We start from the raw sequence: 14,969 nt of genomic DNA, 5'->3' as shown, positions 1-14,969 counted from the left end.
AGGGCTCGAAATTTCGACCATTTTGGTTGCATATGCGCCCGAAAATTAATCTATGCGACCTCATAATATATATGGGAGCATTAGTGCGACTGCAGATCATGGTTGTAGTGCGACCTGTTTAGATTTTTTCTAAAAACGTGTTGAATCGGTCTTCCCTGCCGCTATATTGGTTCATATTAGCTGTCAATCACTCAAGGTATTCTGCTGTCAGGAGACAGGGAAGGAGCTTTTATGACCACGGGAAATGCAAACGGCTAAGCAGTGTAAACTTAAAGCACACAGGTTTGCAAACCCCACCTAAAGTTTAGGCGCAGATGAGAGCGATCATGACGTGGTGAATATTGATCCGCCAGCTGAGATCAATCAAGTACGTGTTTTCAGAGAAGGCGCCCGAATCTCGATGTGTTGCATTCACTGCGTGTTTAGCGCAAATGTCCGCTAAAAGTCAAATCTAATACTGTACATATCATCGCCAAAGAAGCTCGCCTTTACTAAGTTTACACTGAAACTGCGGCTAATAACAAACAGCGGTATTCCGCCGGTGGTCATCGCAAGAATCCTGCTCAACCTGCTCATAAATTGGGTCGGCTGACTCGCCTGCTTTTCCACTAACACAGAGAAATGAAAATCAGCTTAAACTGAACATTTAAATTGACACAAACTGAAACCAAAACTTTTAAAGAGTGATAGAAGTGAGACTTTACTTACTTTCTTTTGTCTATTCTTTCTTGAGGTGTATATTATTTTTTTGATTTAGTTACTGATGACTGTTTTGCAGCTTTCAGCCTTGAATTGAATTATTTATTATAATCTTTTGTTTGTTTTGTAGCAGAAATATTATTTATTAAACTGTCATGAATATATAAACAGCAGTACAAAATAAATTTCTTACTGCAATGCTTCATTTTTAATTGATGCAAACTATACATTTATTTTTCATAGAATAACAGACTTTTTATAGCTGATAACTTGCATTCAAGCACAATTAAGGCAGCATCATAATGAGAAATGTAATTCCTTGTTACTATTATTGTCATTTTCATCATCATTAATATTTCATAATTATTCGACATTCATTTTGGAATTATTGCGCACAAATATCAATGTCATCTCAGCATTAGTTAGATAGTTGTTTCTGGTTTTTGTTAGTCCTAATTGATGTTGTTTTAAAATACAATAAATCCTTTAAAATACAATTTGCAGCGGTGCTCAATCTTTTATGGTGGGTGCTCCAAAATGTTTTCTGGTGCTCCAAAAATTTTGAAGTTGGGAGCACCGGTGCTACCAAGTAAAAAAGTTAATTTCGAGCCCTGCATCACAGTATCCGCAATATTGAGTTGGGATTATAGTTGACCAGCAATGAAGACTCTACAGCAGGGGTGTCCTGCATAGTTTAGCTCTAACTTCCTTCAACACACCTGCCTGGAAGTTACAAGTATACCTAGAAAGAGTTTGATAAGCTGGTTCAGGTGTGTTTAATGGGGTTGGAACTAAAATATGCAGAACACCGACCCTCCAGGATCGAGTTTGGACACCCCAGCTCTACAGTGTTTTTACATTTTTACATTATATTTAATTCTTTAAGTACTGTACCTGAATGACTGACTCCTGTTTGACTCTCCGAAAAACCAAAAAGCACTGCTTTTCACTTTTATCTTTGTTCTATCTTGTTTATTTATAGATTTGCTCGGCTACAAAATTATGCAAATCAACAGAAATTAATGATTTAATCCCAAATATGCTTTCAGAATCATCTAAAGAAATTGCATTCATACTGCATAATATATTGTGGAGCCCTAGCGATAACAATAATTGTTTTATATATTTGGCAGCCCTAATCTGAAGATTTATAGAGAAAAAACTAAAAGCTAAAACAAAACAAGCAGTGAGTGCAGGTGTCTGGAGGACTAAAACTCTACACAGATAATCTAACTCTGTTTATTCACCACCCCGCTTAAACACTGTGATCCAAAACACATTGCACTGACACAGTTAACCGGTTTATAGGCAGCAGTGCATTGCACGGCAATCAATTGCACATCTCACTCCCCACGGACCTCCGCATTTCCACCTCCGCTGACTAATAATGCTGCTCGGGATGAATTATTCAGCTGCTGGGGCGGCGCACATTGTGTCCCATTTTGCATTTGCTCTGCTGACACCTGCTGGTACATCAATAACAGATGCAATCAGGGGCTCTGGCCTTTTCAGAACACCCTTGGTCATGCAGGGAAAACTTTAAATGCACCTCTTGCAGATTAACAGGACTCTGACTCAAGTGCACACTGCCAGTTTGCTGTTGTTTGATTAGCTGGAGTCATTTAGTCTCACAGCTGAGCCGTTTCTTGCCCTGAATCTCAACATTTGTCTTTGTGATGCATCAGTAGAGTCATGTTTGTGCTGGAAAAACTGCATTTCGGCTTAGCCCTGAGTGCTTGGATGCTTCGTTTAACTCGTGGTTTTCTAATCAGAAATATAATAACTGGGACAGGCACAAGTGCGGAGGCTGCTCATATAACAAAAGCATGCAAATGAGCCATAAAGCAGAAACTGCTTACAGCGATCTGCTTGTAAAATGGACCACATTTATGGGTCTAATGTGACCAGTTGGATGACCTCCATTAGCCATCTGTACTTTTGAATACATTTTAGCCATCGACTAAGCAGCTATAAGTACATGCTTTGCTTTCTTTTCAAAACAACATCAAGAAACTAATAGATTTTTGAGCATTAAGTATGGAGAACGCTGGAGAGTAGGTCATCTTTTTTTAAGAACTCAATGAAGAAAAATATATAACATTTTTATATACACAGGCTTCTGCATCTTGTTTATATACACTATGAACAGCAGCTACGCTAATTATTTTCTTTATTCTCTATTTTCACCTGGGGATACTCATCCCGAGGTCCTCAGATTATGCAGAGTCACTGATTGGATCCAAGACCAGCGACGAGATGATGCCAAGGATTACATATCCGGGACCAGGCCATATCCTGAGCTGCTGCTGCGCTGATGGTCGTGGGGAGTGGAGAACATGAGTCTGATTCCAGCGACGCTCCAGGGACAGACGAGTCTTCGCTGAGGCCATCTTCCAGCCTCAACCACGGCGAATGAAGCTCTGCACAAGACTTTTGGCCAGCGGAGAAATTAAAATGGTCGTGCCCAACTGAGTCTGCTTCTTTCAAGGTTTTTTTCTTCACTCCTATCAGGTGAAGTTTTTTTTCCCTCTCCGCTGTCGCCACTGGTTCAGGATTGGTAGAGCTACGCATCAATGAATTTGCTCTTCAGTGTTTGAACTCTCAGTAATGATAAATCACACTGAACTGAGCTAAACTGAACTGAACTGAACTTAAACACTAAAACCTGAACCACACTGTTCCAGTTACTATGACCATTTATGTGAAGCTGCTTTGACACAATCTACATTGTAAAAGCGCTATACAAATAAAGCTGAATTGAATTGAATAAATGCTAAAATGAAAATTAACGACAATAAATTGCTATATGAAAATGCAACAGATGAACGCCCCATTCATACAGGGCATCAGCATCAACGCTTTCCCCATTCACTTTGCATGGGTGACGTCAAGCAGGTCGCACACCAGAAGCGCCGTAAAAATTAGATAGATTATAGGCTCTGAATGTCGATTTCAATTACTTTTCAATTAATCGCCCAGCCCTACCAAATAGAACATTTAATATTTTGTACGATAGGAGGTTTAACTTTTGAACAAATCAAATTATAGAATCTAAACAACCTCAGGAATGATAAGTATTGGGCGAGGCAGTGGCGCAGTAGGTAGTGCTGTCGCCTCACAGCAAGAAGGTCGCTGGTTCGAACCTCGGCTCATTTGGCGTTTCTGTACGAAAGACTTCTGTTCCAAAGACATGCAGTACAGGTGAATTGGGTCGGCTAAATTGTCTGTAGTGTATGAGTGTGTGTGTAAAAGTTTCCCAGAGATGGGTTGCGGCTGGAAGGGCATCCGCTGCGTAAAAACTTACTGGATAAGTTGGCGGTTCATTCCAATGTGGCGACCCCGGTATAATAAAGGGACTAAGCTGACAAGAAAATGATGATGATAATTATTTTTCCAGGGATGGGTTGCATCTGGAAGGGCATCCACTGCGTAAAACATATGCTGGATAAGTTAGCGGTTCATTCCGCTGTGGCAACCCCAGATTATTAAAGGGAATAAGCTGAAAAGAAAATGAAGGAATGAGTATTTTAAAGTGTTTATGGCTATTGCATTATTATGCTGTTAAATAATCAGTGGCATAAGATAAAATCAAACTGGCAATATTAGCGCTTAGTGCAACAATTTCTGTCACAATATATCACACTACAAAAATTCTTATTGTGACAGACTTACCCTCAAGAACTAAGTAAATGTTATATTGAGCATCTTTGCATCTATAGCTTCATTTTTTTTTAGCTATTTCTAGAATGTAGATTGTGTCAAAGCTCATGAAAATCTTCATTTGGTTCATCCAGTCTTGGGAAAAACAGCCATTTATTTCCTCTACAGAATTAGCAGAGAAACAGTTCCCCGCAGCAGGATCTAAACGCTGTGTGCTGCAGGGAGCCTTTGAAGAATTCTGCCGAAAATCACTGCACAATCACGGGACGACCCGAGGGAAAGACCCGCTCAGTGCTCTAAACCCTGCTCACACGAGCCCTCCAGAGAGCACAAACACGACCAACAAAACCCAGCGGGCTTATTCGCAGATTAACACCCTGTTTGGAGCAGCCGGGGCTTCGCACGGCTCAAATCCGCCTGCAAATTACTGCTGCCTGCTCAAAATTCATCATGTTTTTCACACTTATGTTGCTCCAGTCCCATATATTGTTTATTTTCTCTGAGACAGAATGCTAATAATGTGTGGGCAGAATGTCCAAGCACGTTTTCTAAACGACTGTAGTAAAATGTAAAGTAAAACACTGACTTTATTCATTACTATTTTTACACCATTTTATTAATCTAGTTGATGCTTTTATTATACTAATCTTATTGCACAGTCATAGAAATTATATGCATTAAATAATATCAATTAATTTTTTTGCATAATCATTATAGATATTATATGCATTAAAATAAAAACAGACGTAATCATAGCAATCATAATACAAGTTATATACATAAAAAAAACAATTAAACATATTGCAGAGTCATAAAATATAATATTAAATAAAATTATAATTATCCTTTTTGCCCAATCATATAAATTACACTCACTGGTCACTTTATTAGGTACACCTTACTAGAACCAGGTTGCACCCCCTTTTGCCTTAAATTTCACTGCCTTAATCCTTCATGGCATAGATTCAGCAAGGTACTGGAAATATTCCTCAGAGATTTTGCTCCATATTGATATGACAGCATCATGCAGATGCTGCAGATTAGTCGGCTGCACATCCATGATGTGAATCTCCGTTCCACCAGATTAAAAAGGTGCTCTATTAGATTGAGCTCTGGTGACTGTGGAGGCCATTTGAGTACAGTGAATGCATTGTCATGTTTAAGAAACCAGTCTGAGATGATTCACGCTTTATGACATGGTGCGTTCTCCTGCTGGAAGAAGCCATCAGAAGATATGCACACTGTGGTCATAAAGGGATGGACATGATCAGCAGCAATACTCAGGTAGGCTGTGGCGTTGACAAGATGCTCAATTGGTACTAATGGCCCCAAAGTGAGGCAAAAATCTATCTCACACACCATTAGACCACCACAAGCCTGAACCATTGATATAAGGCAGGATGGATCCATGCTTTCATGGTGTTGATGCCAAATTCTGCCCCGACCATCCGAATGTGGCAGCAGAAATGGAGACTCATCAGAGCAGGCGACGTTTCTCCAATCTTCTATTGTCCAGTTTTGGTGAGTCTGTGTGAATTGTAGCCTCAGTTTCCTGTTCTTAGCTGACAGGAGCGGCACCCGGTGTGGTCTTCTGCTGCTGTAGCCCATCCGCCTCAAGGTTGGACGTGTTGTGCGTTCAGAGATGCTCTTCTGCAGACCTCGGTTGTAGCGAGTGGTCTGGCCATTCTCTTCTGACCTCTGGCATCAACAAGGCTTTGCGCCTGCAGAACTGTGTTTTCGTTATCAAAGCACATTAAATCTCAAATGACTTTAAACCTCTTAATTATTTTATAGCAGTGTTACCAATATCTTGGATTAATGTAATCTAAGAAACACAGAAAAATCACAGTAGATCAGCAGTTTCTGAAATACTCAGAGCAGCCCGTCTGCAAACAACCATGCTACATTAGAAGGCAATTAAGTCCCCTTTCTTCCCCATTCTGATGCTCAGTTTGAACTGCCGCAGATCATCTTGACCATGTCTACTTGCTGCCATGTGATTGGCTCTTTAGAAATTTGCATTGGACAGCTGTACCGAATAATGCGGCCAGTATAGAGTTTGTGCATTAAATACAATATATATTTCATTTATATTTATTCCACAAGCATAATATAAATTGTATGCATAAAATAAAAATAATATAAATCACACACTCATACAATATAAATCATAAGCATTAAGTGTTTTTTTTAACTCCACATTGCAGCTTTTCTGTAACAGTTACACTTTTGTATATTAATTTAAAACTGTGAAGGTTTAATTTGATCGAGTATTCCATCTTCAAACAATATCACTTACAAATAAAGAAATTGTTATTTCTCATTTGTTATTCCCTTTGATGGCAAATTTAATTAACATTAAAAAGTATAAAACTATTATAATATATGCATTAGTTAACACTTAGGGCTCTATTTTGACAGTCCATGCTTTCAGGGCGTGTCAGAAACCAATTAAACCAATTAGAGTCTCATTTCCCATTCCCTTTAAGAGCCAGCTGCGTCACGCCAAGAGCGCATTCGCTATTTACAGGACGTAAAGTAAGTCTAAGTGGAAAAAATGAGCATTTCACAAGCAAACAGTTAACAGTTGACAGTTTTTTAACAGATAACTGTTAAACAGAGCATCTACTGCATGAGAATGAGAGATAATGGAACTACTTTCACTTTCGCTCTTGGATAGGGAAACCTTTACGCACAGACATCAATTAGTCTATAAATAATTAATTGCGTTTGTTAAGCGCAAATATTAGTTTCAAAACTATTTCTAAATTCAGTTCTAATTTCCAGCAAACGAATAAATGAATAATAATAATGAAGTGTGCTCAAAAACCTGAGTTATATCCTCAAACACATGCTGTGCCCCATATGGTCTAAAACCTGACATGTGGGCAAATCTAAGCTTGTTTTTAATTAAACAAATATAAATATGGATATAATAAATAATACTGCTAATAATAATAACATTATACAAAAGCAAATTGTTATGAAAGAACTGAAAAAGCCTCCCGAGATGAAGAAGGCATAAAAGCAGTGATTTTTCATATTTATGTAGGCTAGAAAATAATATGTTTTGTAATATTTTAATCCTTTATATTTATATCCTATATCTATTCTTATTATATCCTATATATATCCTTAATATTTAATTTTTTTCATATGTAAAGATATTTGCGTATTGCTCTACAGCTTGTGTGAAGGCTATTAAGCAGTGTGTAAGCGAGGCGCAACTCTGCGCCGGAGTTTAGACCGGGTTTGTTTTGGTCTATTGAAAAATCTATTTTAGTTTCTCAAAATAGCAACGCGCCAGCAGTGCACCTCAGAACGCCTCCTTTTTAGACCACAACGCCTATGGGCGCACAAATGAGCGCTAATGCATTTGCTATTTAAACAGCGTAGCGCAACGCCTCAAAACCACTCTTGCTCCAAGCTGAAACTAGCAAAAGACTACTGCGCCGCGCCTTGCACCACTCTGTGCCGGGTGTATGATAGGGCCCGAATGCTTTATATTTATTTGATTGTGCTTTTTGCCGCAATTGTGCATTATATAATATATTATTAAATGCACAAGTAAAATGCACAATTACTTCCAAAAAAAGCTGCATTGTTAAAAGTTTAAAGTCAAGAGCTCTTACCGGCTGATGGAGAGGCAACAGGCCATTTAAATGCTGCTGTTTTTCACTCATATCATGCAGCAGATCTTAAACGCCTTTGATTGAAACCTCTTTTATTCTCTGTGGTCTCTCAATGCCTCAGGACAGGAACAAAAACCACTTTCAACTAAACAACAACATGGGGCTTTGACTCCCAGCACGACTGCCCGTGTTAACAAAAAGCGGCAGGTGCCATTTCGGGCCCCCCCTGCTCGCCGTTATTTAAAACATTAATTGCTTTTTGGTTTTAATGCAGTTTGCCATTTAAAATGTTAATTGCGTTTTCCTGTGACATTACACAAGGAGTCACTGGCTCGAGTGTCAGCTTCCATCAACAAAGGACAAACATTTGCGCTCTGTGACAGCTAAGGCGGTTTAATCTCCCACAAATCTGACAACATTCAAATATTGTGCTAAATGGATCAGCGCTATCTCTAACATTGAATCACATATTTCAAGCAAACAACAGATGGCTTTAATCTGATTAAGGGCTTGTGGATGCCCCCTTCTGAGTGACATTTGATGGAGATTTTGAAAACAAATCACAACACTAGCAAACGTCTGGAGCTCATGGATCGGTTTAGTAGATTTAGACCAGCAGCTTTCAAAGTAAACAGGTGAAGTAAGGGGGAATTGTGTTTTTTATATATAATTGATAATTAAATTGAAGGATGTTCTGATTTTTTCAAAAATGTATGGATTTCTTGATGATGGAGGGACACTAAATTATTCGCAGTGCTACTAATGAGGACATGATCAACATTTATATTCTCATTTACTCTTTACTTGTTTCATACCAGTTTTATCCTCTTGAACATAAAGGAGGTATATTGAAGCCTGTAACCATTGACTTCCATTGAAAAACCAATACTGTGAAAGTCAATAGTGACAGGTTTTCAGCATTTATAAAAATATCTCCTGTGTTCATCAGAAGAAACAACACTGGTATGGAACAATTAATGAAAAAATTATGACAATTTTAATTTTGGGGTTAACAATTCTTTTAAAAACAATACTGTAGAAAAAAGGTAAACATTCCTAGTATTGTTTTTTATACTGTACATATGTCTTACAGAGGTTTCCTATGACGTGCAACTGCCCTTCCAGTGCACACTAGTCAATCCTATTCAGTGTTGGGGATGTTACTTTGGAAATGTAATAGATTACAGATTACAAATTACCCTATTTAAAATGTAATAAGTAGTGTAAATTTCCAGTTACTTTATAAAAGTAAACTAACTAATTACATCTGATTAATTTAATTACTTTTAAGTTTCTAATGTATATTTTCAACTAACTCAGTTTCAAGCATTTATACCAAACAGGTGTGACTTTACAGTAGCACTCTGTTTAAGGGTGAATTAAGATTTTATTAATTTAATTTTCAAGTACAGCCACCACAAAACCAGACCTTATCACAAAAAAAAATTATCTACTGTTGTCACAATCTAAATATTAGTTAGATGTGCAGGGTGATTTTTGTGGCATTTGCAATAAAAAAATACAAAGCTATTTTTGCAATTTTTATTTTTAAACCGAAGCAACTTTAATCCAAGTGATTCATATCTTAGTGATCAATAAAACTGTCAATGAAACATATGATTGTTCAGTTTAGTTATTTACTGTAAATAATATGCTGTCCTAAATAGTAAACAGTTAAAACAAAAAAAATCCAACAAAACCAGCTGTTACACATTTAAAATACTATAGTAGTTTATAGTAAAGGGAAATATTTAGAAATGAGCATTATATTGTCTTTATATATTTTGCTACAGTAAACTATATAGAGACCTCCTCTCCCTCTGTCATCTTTCCATCAAGCAAACCTCTGTTAGCCTTGGTTGTCGACGTCACCTACTGAAGCGAAAGGTGGCAGTAACGCACCAAAAAGTTTGTTGTCGACCACCGCAAAACAGGAAGAATTCTCGCCATCAAATGGCTTTATTTTCTTCGGCTAGACACCGGCCTCACAGCTCTGTGAATGCAGTGTCGTCACTTATTGGTCCGTGATCGGTAAATGTAGCTTGTGTGGACGCTACTGCGCTACTTGACTAATAAAATAGCTTCGCTTCTGAAAAGCTATTTGATTTATAAAGTAGCAACGCTACCACCACGCTACTGAGAAATGTAGTTTAGCAGAATAGCAGCGCTTTAATAAATGGCCTTAGCAGAAGGCATCGTGCATTCAGGCAAACAGGCAAAGCAAAAGATTAATATTATTCAACATATTCAGATGTAACCCCATTTGTAATATTTCACATTTTCATAAGTAACTGTAATTTAGTTACACATTTTTCTCAGTAACTGTAACAAATTACTGTTACTTTAATTTTGTAATTAAATTATGTAACGTCGTTACATGTAACTAGTTACTCCCCAACACTGATCCTATTGTGCTGAAGTACAGACACTAACTTGAAATGGGAGCTAATTTAGTCAAGTTTTGCAAACTTAAAGTACATCCAGTGATGGTTAGCTCAAGACTCTGACTTTTGCGTCTCGTTCAGCATGACAAAGCTTTTTTTTTAGTCATAACACTCAATTTGACAAAATATCATAAAAATAGTACAAACTGCTTCCAAAAACATACACAACTAACCCAAACGTTAATCATACTACAAACAAGTCATAACTAGAATGCTATGAGAGAGAATAAATCATCATTTACCTGGGTCTATTGTCTATGATTAGCTCAGCTCTTCTGACAAGTCTTCAAATTTGAGTTGCTCTTATGTGACGCAGCAGTCCTAAAACAGTCAGCTTCAACAATGCATGCAGTCTGAGCTGAAAAACCCATGATTAAGTTCAAGTTAAGGTCAAGTTTGTTTGTCATATGCATGCCAACACATGGCCAAAAATACAATGAAATGCCATCCGGATTCCATTCATACTTCTCACATTCATACTGTATAGAACGTACTTTTCTAATGGTCGAGTAGTACATTTAAAATCAAATGCTGTACCTACTGAGTAGTAGGCGGTTTCGGACGCAGCCATCGTTCCAGTCACATTACAGATTCATTCAAACAAACGAATCATTCATGAAAATCCCATGACTAGTAGGTTTCAGATATACTTCCAGTAAAAGGCAGCGCTTGTCATATAGATCAACTAGCGAACCACTGACATAAACCTTTCCCTAATTCCAACCAATAGTGTTTTCAATAGCAAATGCAAGAGTGCATTGTGATCAGTTTTACATTTATTCTACATTGCTTTTGCTTCACCAGACTCAAACATGTACAGCACTGTACAAATTAGATACCAAACAAATAGACCACGTCTGAAAAGTTGTCCATATGGAGATGGTAAGGCGGCATACACATTCATGACAAATCATAGACGGCATTAAAGAATTGTGTTACTTATTTTGTGGCGTTGTGCAAAGAACTGAACAAAAAAATACTTTATTCATTGATATTATGTCCCAATAAATATCATTGTGCCAAAGAACAAAAGTTAGAAAATCTAGAACTAAAAGCTAGAAATCATTATAGCAAATTGCTTTAAAATGTTTATGTTTTTTCTGTTTACACAAAAATGTAGACTGAAGCACGCATTTTCAAAGAGCCTGTGCTCTCTAATAATGCCGTAGGAGCCTTAGTGAGGTTGTAGCCCAGCAGAGACGAACAGAAAATGTCTTTATGATCAGAATTCAGTCCATGCAAATGTAATTAGCTCAAATTAGTTCCACAACACATACAGTAAACAAACCAAAAACAAAACATTCCCGGATACCTAATTGACTTGCTCCTACGGTAAGTGTATTAACCCAAACCAAAGATGTGATTAGCTCTCAACCGTTGGCAAATTCAATGATCATTTCATCAAAATGCAATGAAAAGCCACGTATGTCCTTGAGTAATTATTAAACGGCTGGGATTTCGCTCAAATCTGTAGACCACACGCTTCAGTGCTCACTTTTGAAGTGCATTGAGAACACATTTTTGACAGCTAGAAATTTATAAAGAATAATTTAATATTTTAGAATCTAATTTAATGGCTTACTCCCAATTTGAAAACCCTAAGCAAAAAACAACTTCATTTAAAGGCAAAAGCCATTGCTGACTAGCTTGTTTCTGTACACTCTGACAAACATTAAAGAGCACCTATGGTGAAAAATCAAACTTTTCAAGCTATTTGGACAAACATATGTGTATATATGGTGTATAGACCATCATATTGGGGTGATACAAACACACCCAGTTCTTTAATTTAACAACATAAAAACGGTGGACCAATTAGAGCTGTTTTCAGGCCGACCGGAACTTTACATAGGAGTGCGGTCCCCCCGCCCACCGAATTGATTGACAGCTGCGCGCATTAACTTGTTCCGGTAGTCACGTGTATATGTCAACAAGACCAGGCAGACATACGCAAAGCAACCGGGAATAAAAGGTCTGTTCTGTTTGCTAGGATCAGCAATCAGCAATCGCGTGCGCGTGAACTTGGTAACGATATTGTGTGTGACTCAATGCAACTTCACAATACTGATTAGTAAAGATTAGTTCTTACTGTACAGGGTTCCATGCTATGGATTTTTTCTACTGGTCCGATCGGGCAAGTGGTTCAGATTTTTACTTGCCCTGCCAAAATTTTCACTGGCCCCACCAAAAAAAAAAAGAAAAGGAAGTTAATAGCTATTTTTTTGCCACATTTTAAATAATGTGTCAAAAATAAAGTCTTTGAATCTAGAATTTTAATATTTAAAATAAATTGTAAATAAAAGTGTTATGCAAACAAAAAGAGCACTACAGAAACTGTTAAAAAAAAGGTGGCTGACTTGTCAAACTGGCCGCAAACTGTGCAAAATATCACTTCATTTTTATTTTGTTCTGTTAGTCACACGTAAATAACTACTTCCAAGACGTTACAAACAGACATTTTCTTTTAGCCTTATAATTTGATGTTGCCTCCATGTTGCCGTTTCTTCGCTGTACTGGTTTTTACCAGGTTACAGAAAAAAAATATCATGGTCAATCAAATAAGAGGAACTGGAAAGCAATATGGTGTTTACGACATAACAGAGAAGGTAGTGTTTAAAAACTTAAAAGCACAAACTCAATTGACAAATAGTCACAGACAAATTAAATGTTAGTGACAAGGCAGCACTGTCTCAATCGGGCCAGTAATGATCCGGTCTACTGTCCCAAGTGTCTCTCAAGCTGGCCCTGGGCCACTGGGCAGTCCTTATTGTTGAGCCTTGCTGTAGTATTTCTCACAAACGCTACGTGAGACCTTCTTCCTTTAAGTCTGTCTGTTGTCTGACGCAGCCGAGGGAGGAGATTAAAGCACGCGGGAAGGCACATAGAAAAAGTAGGCGGGAGATCTCGTCTTAAAGGCGCAGTACGACAAAACCACCCAGTGCTGGAAATCAGTATAAAACAGCATCTTGTAAAAGGTATAATGAAAAATCTGATTAGTGTTTTGAGCTGAAACTTTATATACACATTCTAGAGACGCAAAAGACTTATATTAAATCTGAAAAAAAAAGGGTAACCTAGGTGCCCTTTAAAACTGCTGTTTCAAGCAAATGTCATGTTGTTTTGTTCTTTTAGCCGTAGTGAACAAGCTTAAGAGATGTTAAATCTTTGTCACTTGGCAAAATTAATCAATGAGATTCAGCTCTGAGCACCAAAACTATCATGCAAACTTTAAAGGAGACCTATTATGTTCCTTTTTACAAAATGTAAAATAAGTTTTTGATGTCTCTAGAGCAGGGGTGTCAAACTCAATTCCTGGAGGGCCGAAGCCCTGCACAGTTTAGTTCCAACCCTGCTCCAACACACTTACCTGTAGGTTTCAAACAAGCCTGAAGGACTCAATTAGTTTGATCAGGTGTGTTTAATTAGGGTTGGAACTAAACTGTGCAGAGCTGCGGCCCTTTTGGAACGGAGTTTGACACCTGTGCTCTAGAGCAAGGGTGCACAATCTCGATCTTGGAGTGCTGGTGTCCTGCATAGTTTAGCTCCAACTTGCTTCAACACACTTACCTGGAAAATGAGGTAGAGATCATTACTAATGGCGTGGCTTTCCTACTCTGATGACACGTACAAAGGGAGAATGTCAATCAAAGTGTTTCTGCAGACCGTTTTAATCGAGTGCGATTATTAGCCGGCAGCCATCTCTCTGCAACTCTCACATGGTCTCCTACTGAAGCCAAACAGGGCTGTGCCCGGTCAGCACCTGGATGAGAAACCAGAAAGCTAGGTTGCTGCCAGAAGTGGTGTTAGGGAGGCCAGCAGGGGGCGCTCAATCTGCGGTCTGTGTGGGTCCTAATGCTCCAGTATAGTGACGGGGACTCTATACTGCTCAGTGACCGTAGTCTTTTGGATGAGATGTTAAACTGAGGTCCCGACTCTCTGTGGTTGTTAAAAATCCCAGGATGCTCTTCGAACAAGAGTAGGGGTTTAACCCCGGCATCCTGGCCAAATCTGCCCACTGGCCTCTGTCCATCATGGCCTCCTAACCCTCCCCATATCATAATTGGCTTCATCACTCAGTCTCCTCTCCACTAATCGGCTGGTGTGTGGTGTGTGCCGTCGCGTCATCCACGTGGATGCTGCACACTGATAGTGGATGAGGAGATTCCCCCCAGTGCCCAAAAAAGCGCTATGTAAATGTAAGCAATTATTATTATTACTATTATTATTAAATATTTTTTAAAAATGTATTAATTTTTACCATTAGAAGCTGGTTATATTCATGAACCATTACCACACAACTGTGTTTAAACCCCTTATAAAAGTTATTTTTGCATAATAGGTTCCCTTTATGACTTTAGTATCTAAAAGCAATATGTAGCCATAAAAAATGCTCTTTATATGAAGCGGACTTACATATTCACAGGATATATATACATCAGTAATGCAAAATCGTACGTTAATCTACTTAGCAAAGCAGTCAAAAGCAGCTTAAGTTGCACATTTTACTGAAGAATTCAAGTGCTTTATCAAAAAC

At 38.1% G+C, this 14,969-nt stretch overlaps 1 protein-coding gene across 9 annotated transcripts in view; it reads right to left on the bottom strand.

Moving 5' to 3' along the window:
* Positions 1–14,969, bottom strand: part of ifnlr1 (interferon lambda receptor 1) — a 102,312-nt gene that overhangs the window by 74,702 nt on the left and 12,641 nt on the right. For 3 of the 9 annotated variants that reach the window (XM_073924495.1, XM_068213856.2, XM_073924498.1), the window contains exon 3: positions 10,678–10,793. The exons of the other annotated variants lie outside the window; for them this stretch is intronic. The gene's annotated coding sequence lies outside the window, so the exon portion shown is untranslated. The remainder of the gene's footprint in view (positions 1–10,677; positions 10,794–14,969) is intronic. 9 annotated transcript variants of the gene reach the window in all.

The sequence above is a fragment of the Danio rerio genome, chromosome 16 (assembly GCF_049306965.1).
Source record: "Danio rerio strain Tuebingen ecotype United States chromosome 16, GRCz12tu, whole genome shotgun sequence".
NCBI classification, from domain to species: Eukaryota; Metazoa; Chordata; class Actinopteri; order Cypriniformes; family Danionidae; genus Danio; species Danio rerio.
This window is presented reverse-complemented; position numbering and strand designations above follow the sequence as displayed.